Source organism: Rattus rattus, chromosome 4 (genome assembly GCF_011064425.1).
Source record: "Rattus rattus isolate New Zealand chromosome 4, Rrattus_CSIRO_v1, whole genome shotgun sequence".
Lineage (NCBI taxonomy): Eukaryota > Metazoa > Chordata > Mammalia > Rodentia > Muridae > Rattus > Rattus rattus.
The window spans coordinates 95,517,376-95,524,886 of NC_046157.1; the positions used below are offsets into that span (position 1 = coordinate 95,517,376).

General features: G+C 37.1%; 1 non-coding gene across 1 annotated transcript; it reads right to left on the bottom strand.

The window, feature by feature from the left end:
- Positions 1 to 7,043: 7,043 nt before the first annotated feature.
- LOC116899904 lies at positions 7,044 to 7,201 on the bottom strand. The gene has a single exon (XR_004387876.1). It is a non-coding gene; the product is annotated as a U1 spliceosomal RNA (small nuclear RNA).
- Between the last annotated feature and the right edge of the window lie 310 nt (positions 7,202 to 7,511).

Here is a 7,511-nt window from a genome sequence, read left to right on the forward strand (position 1 = left end):
TGTTTCATCCAAGGTCACAAGCCTACCAAGAGACCTGTTGCAAGCCAGGGACAAAAAAGTCAGATTCCAGGCAGTGTCACCCAGACCAGCAAACACTAGGGATAACCAGATGGCAAGAGGTAAGCACAAGATCATAAGCAACAGAAGCTACTATATGTGGGCATAGTCAGAACCCAGTTCTCTCACCACAACAAACTCTAAATACACCCCCAAACCAGAAAATCAGAAAGCTGAGATAAAATCCAATCTCATTAAGATAGTAGAGTCCTTTAAGGAAATTATAAATACCTCACTGAAAAGAAACAAAAGAAAACAGACGTAAACTGGTAGAAGCCCTTAAATAGAAAATAAATACATTCCTTATAGAAATACAGGAAAATACAATGAAACAGGTGAAGGAATTACATAAAGAGGGCCAAGACCTAAAAGTAGATGTAGAAATAATAAAGAAAGCACAAATGGAGGGAAACCTGGGAATGGAAAAACCTAGGGAAAAGATCAGAAATTACACATATAAGTATCAACAACATAATACAATAGATAGAAGAGAGAATCTCAAATGTAGAAGATACTGTAGTAGAGATTGACACCATGGTCAAAGAAAATATAAAACATAAAAAAAAAAACTCCTAATGCAAAACATCAAGGAAATTCAGGACACAATGAAAAAAAAATTCAAATCTAAGAATGATTGGAATAGAGGAGAATGAAGACTCTCAGCTCAAAGGACCTGAAAACATCTTCAACAAAATCATAGAAGAAAACTTTCCCAACCTAAAGAAAGAGATGGCCACAAAAATAAAAGAACATCAAACAAATGGGATCAAAAAAGAAAATCTTTTCATCACATAATAATCAAAACACTAAATACATAGAACAAAAAAAAAAGAATATTAAAAGGTACAAAGGAAAAGGGCCAAAAACATACAAAGGCCGACCTATCAGAATCATACTAGACTTCTCAACAGAGACTATGAAAGCCAGAAGAGGATGGTCAGATATCATGCATCCTCTAAGAGAACACAAATGTCAGCCTAAGGTATTATATCCAGCAAAATTCTTAATCAGCGTAGATAGAGAACCAAAATACTCCAGGACAAAAAACAAATTCAACCAATATCTATCTACCAATCCAATACTACAGAGGATCCTAGAAGGAAAATGTGAATAAAAGGAATAAAACTACACCAAAGAAAAGACAAGATATTAAGCATCTCACAGCAAATCCAATATGTGAGAACCACAATCACATAAAACTACGTACAAAAGAAAATATAACAGGCACCAATAGTCATCTCTTTAATAAATTCCATGTTAACATACTAACTCACCCCATAGAAAGACATAAGCTAACGCATTGATAAGCACACAGATCCATACAAGAAACACATTATTGGAACAAGGACAGGTACCGCTTAGAGTAAAAGGACAAAAATGCTTCCAAAATGGTCCCAAGAGACAAGCTGGAGTTGCCATCCAATATCCAATAAAATAGACTTTCAACCAAAATTTCTTTAGAATTATGATGAAGTACACTTCATATTCTTCAATGAGAAAATCCATGAAGAGAATGTCTCAATTCTTAAGATCTATGCCCCAAATGCACAGACAATCACATTCATAAAAGAAACTTTAGTAAATGTCGAAACACACATTGATGTCCTACAATAGAAGTGGGAGACTTCAATACCCCACTATCACCAATGGACAAGTCATTGAAACAGAAAATAAACAGAGACACAGTGAAACTAATAGAGGTCATCACCCAAATAATTTTAACAGATTGCTACAGAAAAGTTTACCCTAAAACAAAATAATACACCTTATTTTCATCACCTTATTGTATCTTCTCTGAAATTGACCATTCATCAAACAACCCTGAACTTCCATGGCCTAAAGTTGATCTTAAATAGCAGCAAAAGCAACAGAAAAGCCTTATACATGTTGAAGGTGAATAACAACTCTCTATTCAATGATAATTGGGTCAGGTGTGAAATAACAATATAAAAGACTTCCTGGAATATAATGAAATGTTGACAAAACATATCAAAACTTATGGTACACAATGAAAGCAGTGCTAAGAGGAAAATTCATATCATTAAGTTGCACTGGTAAAGAAACTGGAGAGATCTTACTCTAGCAACTTAACAGCACACCTGAGAGCTCTACAAAAGAGAGAGAGAGAGAGAGAGAGAGAGAGAGAGAGAGAGAGAGAGAGAGAAAGCAACCTTACCCAAGAGGATTAGAAAGCAGGAAATAGTCAAACTAGGGGCTGAAATCAACCAAATAGAAACAAAGAGAACAATAGTGTTTTGAATCAACAAAACTAGAGGCAGTATCCCAATAAACAAAATCAGAAATGAAAAGGAATTATAACAAAAAAAATGGAGGAAATTTAAAACAAAAATCATCAGATCCTATTACAAAAACCTATAATCAACAAAACTGGAAAAATCTAGTTGACACGGACATTTTCTAGACAGATATATACAAAAGTTCAATCAAGAACAGGTAAACTTTTTTTTTCTTTTATTAGATATTTTAATTTACATTTCAAATGCTGTTCCCTTTCCCGATTTCCTGGACATAACACCCCTATCCAATCCCCCCTTTCTTCTACAAGTGTGTTCCCCTCCTCATCCAGCCCCTCTTCACACCCCCCTAAACATTCCACTACACTGGGGGGTCCAACCTGGGCAGGACAAGGGCTTCTCCTTCCATTGGTGCCCAGCAGGGCCATTCTCTGCTACATATGCAGTTGGAGTCATGGGTCAGTCCATTTATCGTCTTTGGGTAGTGGTTTAGCCCCTGGGAGCTCTATTTGGTTGGCATCTAAACCAGCCCACATCCGATAAGGAAGTAGAAGTCATTCAAAACCTCCAAATCAAAAATGCCCAGGGTCAGCTCAATTTAGTTCAAAATTACACCAGACTTTCAAAGACTTGATGCTAATATTTCTCAAACTATTCCATAAAACAGAAACAAAAGGAACACTACATAATTCATTCTATGAATGCCACAATTATTCTGATACATCAGCTACATAAGGATTGTACCAAAAAAGAGGACTTCAGACCTATCTCGCTTATGACTATCAATGCAAAATACTCAATAAAATGCTTTCAAAATGAATCAAAGAACACATCAAAACTATCATTCACCACAATCATGTAGGCTTCATACTATGGATGCAAGGTTGGTGCAATATATGAAAATCCATCGAGAGAATCCACCATATAAACAAACTCAAAGAAAAAAATCACATGATCATCTCCATATTTGCAGAAAAAGCATTTGACAAAATACACAACCTTTCCTGTTAAAAGTATTGGAGAGATCAGGAATTCAAGGCCCATACCTAAACATAATAAAAGCAATTTACTGCAAACCAACAGTCAATATCAGATTAAATGGAGAGGTACTTGAAGCAATCCCACTAAAATAGGGGACAAGACATGGATGGCCACTCTCTATATACCTATTCAATAGAGTACTAAAGTGCTAGCTAGAACAATAAGACAAGAAAAAGAGATCAAGTGGATACAAATTGGAAAAGAAGAATTAAAGGTATCACTATTTGCAGATGATATGAGAGTATACATAAGTAACTACAAAAATTTTGCTAAAGAACTTCTCCAGGTGATAAACTGTCAGATGTAAAATTACCTCATGTAATAAGTAGCTTTCCTTTATACAAATGATAAACAGGTTGAGAAAGAAATTAGTGAAACAACTCCATTCACAATATCCATAGATAAAAAAATTATCTTGGGGGTAACTGTAACCAAACAAGTGAAAGATCTGTATAAGAATTTCAAGTCTCTCAAAAAGTAAATTGAAGAAGATCTCAGAAAGTAGAAAGATCTCCCATGCTTTTGGATTGGGAGAATTAACATAGTACAAATGGCCATCCTACCAAAGGCAATCTATAGAGTCAATGTAATCCTCATCAAAGACACTGAAAAAGCAATCCTAAAATTCATCTGGAAAGGCAAAAAACAAAAAAAAAGAAAAAAAGAAAGAAAAGAAACAAACAGCACCCACCAAACAAACAAACAAAAATCAGAACAGCGAAAACAATTCTTAACATTAAAAGAACAGCTGGGGGAATCACCATCCCTGACCATATCCCTCTACTACAGAGCAATAGTGATAAAATCTGCATGATATTGTTATAGAGGAAGACAGACTGATCAATGGAATAGAATTGAAGACCCAGAAATGAAACCGTCACTTATGCACACTTGATGTCTGACAAAGAAGTCAAAAATATACATAAAATGGAAATAAGAATGAATCTTCAATATATGGTGCTGATCTAACTGGCTGTCTGTATGTAAAAAAAATGAAAATAAACCCATATTTGACACCATGCACAAAGCTCAAGTCCAAGTGAATCAAGGATCTCAACATAAAACCAGATACACTCAGTCTAATAGAAGAGAAAGTGGAGAAGAGCCTTGAACTCATTGGCACAGGGGAAATTTCCAATACAGAATTCTAATGGGTCACACTCTCAAGAATTGATAAATGGGAACTCATGAAACTGGAAAGCTTCCATAAGGCAAAGGACATCATCACTAGGACAAAATGGCAGCCCACAGATTAGAAAAAGGTCTTAACTAACCTTACATCCAACAGAGGGCTAATATCCAAAATGTACAATGACTCAAGAAGCTAACCACCAAAATGAATCTTAAGCAAAAAATGAGGTATAGAACTAAACTGAGAATTCAGATAGGCGAGCCTTGAATGCCTGAGAAGCACCTAAAGAAATGTTCAAAGTTCTTAATGAACAGAGGAAATCAAAATGACCCTGAGATTCCAACTTATACCGGTCGATATGGCTAAGAGCAAAACCTTAGGTGACAATACATGTTGTTGAGGATGTGGAAAAAAAGGAATATTCATCCATTGCTGAAGGGATTGCAAACTGGTACAACCACTTCGAACATCAATTTGAAGTTTCCATGAAAATTGCTAATAGCCTTACCTAAAGACCCAGAAATACCACTCATAGAATATACCCCAAGGATACCCTACCATGCCACTGGGGCATGTGTTCCACTATGTTCATTGTGGCCTTACTTGTGATAGACAGAACGTGGATACAACCCTTATGTCCTAAGACAGAAGAATGGATTCAGAAAATGTGGTTATTGTACAGAATGGAATGCTACTCAGCTATTAAGAATGAGTTTTGCAGGCATATGGATGGAGCCCAGAAAATTATCCTTAGTGAGGTACCTCAGATCAAAAAAGACATGCATGGTAAGTGGCTCTTAGTTCCCCCTGAAAAGAAGTACAGAATATCCAAGGTCCAGTCCACAGAACTCAAATAGGTAAACAAGCTGAAGGACCCAAGTGAGGACCCTTCCGTTCCCCTTGGGAGGGAGAAGAAAGCAACCACAAGTGGGGAGAGAGGGAGGGAGAGAAATAGGAAGGAAGGGAGGGAGAAACAGGAGAGAGAAAGGGGATGGGTGTTGGGGGACAGTGGAACATGATCTGGTATTGGGTAGAGGGAAAAGACAGAGGCCTCCAGGACCAGCAGAAACAATGAAAGAGGTAACTGCAGGAGGAAGAATGTTGGGAGGACCCTCCAGAACTGTACCAGAGGCCTGATTGGTGAGAGATTCTCAGGACTCAAAGCAGGGGAATGGGGTCGGTGCTTAGATGAAATCTAGATGAAGAGGAGGTCCCACCACCTGACACCATTACTGATGCTATAAAGTGCTCACAAAAAGGGACCTATCATGACTGCCTTCCAAAAGACCCAACAAGCAGCTTAAAAAGTCAGATGCACATATGTGCACCCGACCAATGAACAGAAGCTGCCGACCTCTCTATTGAATCAGGGAAAAGCTAGGGGAGGAGGAGAAGGGCATCCCTGTAGATGGAGGAGCAGTCTCAATTAACCTGAACCCTTGAGATCTCTCAGATAGTAGATCACTAACCAAGCAGCTTACACCAGCTGAGAAGACACCCCCAACACATATACAGCAGAGGACTCCTGGGTCTGGGTTCAGTCTCACAAGATGCACCTATCCCTCAAGAGATGGGAGACCCAGGAAATTTACAGGTCTTATGGGCTGGGGCTGGCAGGGACATTCAAATCTAACCAAAAAGCCACTACTGATCTTTCAATACTCAATATTTTTCTAATCCAACCTTACAAAATCCATCCACAATTCTTAAAACGTAGTCTGTACTTTCGCAGCAACACTCACAAATCATGGTACCAATATATTTTAATTAGGACTTCACTTGCTGAAAAAAAAAAAAAAAACAACAAAAAAAAAACAAACAAAAAAAATCCAAATTACTATGACAAAATAAATGAAGGTGGGAAGGAAGTGGTTTAAATTCCATATTCCTGTTCCTCATCTAAGGATGTTAGGGCAAGAACCAAAACAAAACTTCTTTTCCAAGTTTAGTTACTAACTTAGCTTCCAGTCAACACATTACAAGTCAATCATCAAATATTCCTTCCTATGTAAATGGATGCTTTATATGTATGTCATACAAAGCTACAAAGGAGTTGAAAAGGTCAAAAATCTTAAAGAAAGACTTAATAAGTGATATTAGTAGGAATAAAGGCAATGAAGAATTTGATGAATTCTTCAAGAGATTTTATAGGAGTAAAATTAAACTAGGTGGAGTAAGGATCATTTTGTATTGTTTTGGCAAAGTATGTGTCAGTTTCTGGCTTTCATTACTTTCCCTCATTTGTTACTTGACATGTCATACAAAAGGATTATTATGTTTCTGAATTCATAGAGATTTATTAAACTTTAGAGTGCTAGTGCATAGTTGGAAACAGATTGTAAATCGGTCAGAGTTCATGGTGCACCATGTTGGCTCAGGTTAACATTATGAAGAACTCAATGAAAGTTGCATATAATGTAAAAGCTAGGTTATGTAGCCAGTCTGTTAGCGTATGCCTTTTATTTTATTTTTTTTTAATTAGAGGAACTGCTACCTATATTTTATGCATTCTCTATTAGCAGTTGCTAGTTGCTTTTGAACTTGCAAGAATGAAACCAAGGGAGAGTACAAATGTAGTCCCCCACCAGCACAAATAATGCACTTTCCCCACATTTGGGGAAAACACAGGGGTCAGCACACCAGGAGTACAATGGATAAGCTTTACTGTGGGAAAACCACATTTGTGATCATTGTATTTCCCCTGACAGTTAATTATCGCTTATGTCTTTTTATTGGGGAATTGAGTCCATTGATATAAAAAGATATTAAAGACAAATGACTGTGGGTTTTTGATAGTTTTGTTGTTGGATGTGTTATCATGTCATTCTCTCTTTTGGAAGGCCCAACTATGGATACTTCAATTCCCCTTAGAATGGGGAACAAATAAATCACAGGAAGCAGAGATCTTGGTGGAAGAGTGAAGCTAAGAAGGAGAGCCTGAGGCAGGATCTGGTACAGTGGAAGACAGGAGAGAAACACAGAGGGTCAGGAGAATGAGTCAAAATTTGCAACAGTATGGTTTGAAG